Source organism: Arachis duranensis, chromosome 3 (genome assembly GCF_000817695.3).
Source record: "Arachis duranensis cultivar V14167 chromosome 3, aradu.V14167.gnm2.J7QH, whole genome shotgun sequence".
Lineage (NCBI taxonomy): Eukaryota > Viridiplantae > Streptophyta > Magnoliopsida > Fabales > Fabaceae > Arachis > Arachis duranensis.
The window spans coordinates 5,000,627-5,001,945 of record NC_029774.3 but is presented as its reverse complement, the minus strand read 5'-3'; positions in this window follow the sequence as shown (position 1 = coordinate 5,001,945).

The window sequence follows — 1,319 nt, the reverse complement described above, 5'->3', positions numbered from 1 at the left end:
ATTTTATATTAATATTTTATTTTAATCATTAATTTTAATGTATACATAATATAATTGTTTCTTTTATATTGGGATATCTCAAAATTTTATCAGAACAACAAAATGAATATTTTGTCTCTTCTTTTCAAGATCATGTTATTTTTTCCTTTCAAAATTACATTCGAAATTATTTATTTAACTTTGAGTTTTTTTTGGATAAATCACTGTTATAAATTGCTTAGTTGCTAATAATATTTAATTATCATGTTTTAACTTTTATTTTGAAATTGTCTTTATAAAAATCGATCTAACTAAATCGATTTAATATGTATTCATAATAAATCGTTTTAAGTTAAATTAATTTATCCTTACTATATAAATCGTTTTAACTTAAATTGATTTAATAGAAAAACGACATTTCATTATAAATCAATTTATGCAAAATCGATTTATTAGTAGCTACTTTTATAAGCACTTTTGTAAAATCTAAAATTTGTATTATACAAATAAAATAGCGTATTTTTTAACATATATTCTTAATGCCTTTCACCACAGTAAAAAATATGAACTTATAAAAATTTAATAATATTTTCATTTACAAAATTCAACAAATATTTAATTATATATTATAATTATGCATGAACTAGTTTAAGACGACTGTAAAAAAAATGGGAAAAAGGGAGCAACATTGATTTAGATAATACAATAAAAGAAGAGAGAATTTTATCATCAAAATTATTCTTATCTATATCACTTCTTAATATTATTATAATATGAAAATTTATTTTTAAAAAATAACCTATTTAAGTTAATTATTCTTAACCTTAAGCCAAGATTGAACCACCAACAATAATTTAGTAGCGAGAAATTTAGGTAATATATAAGAGTTCTTAGATAATATTGTTCTAAGTAAGAAATATTATTTCCCTCAAATTAAAATATATATGAGGTCTTAAATCTTAAATTAAATTATTGTTATAAGTAATAAATATTATTTCCCTAGTCTTGAATAATTGTCAATTTTTATAATTTTACATAGATAATTAAAAAGTATTCATATTGATAATACTAAGTGATTTTATTTTTATTAATGATAGTAACTTTATTAAATGTAAATAATATAGAAAGATATAATTAATAAAAATAACTTTGTACATTTGACCACTTAAACTTCTCTAAAATAAAATGTTTTCAAGAAAATATGTGTTCTTAATTAAATTATACAATTAGTCTTTTCTCTATTTTTTTTTAATTTTATGATTTTCTAATAAAACTTCAAAATTTTATAATTTTTATATAAACTTCTATTTAAAAATGATTTTATATCATTCTTAAAATTC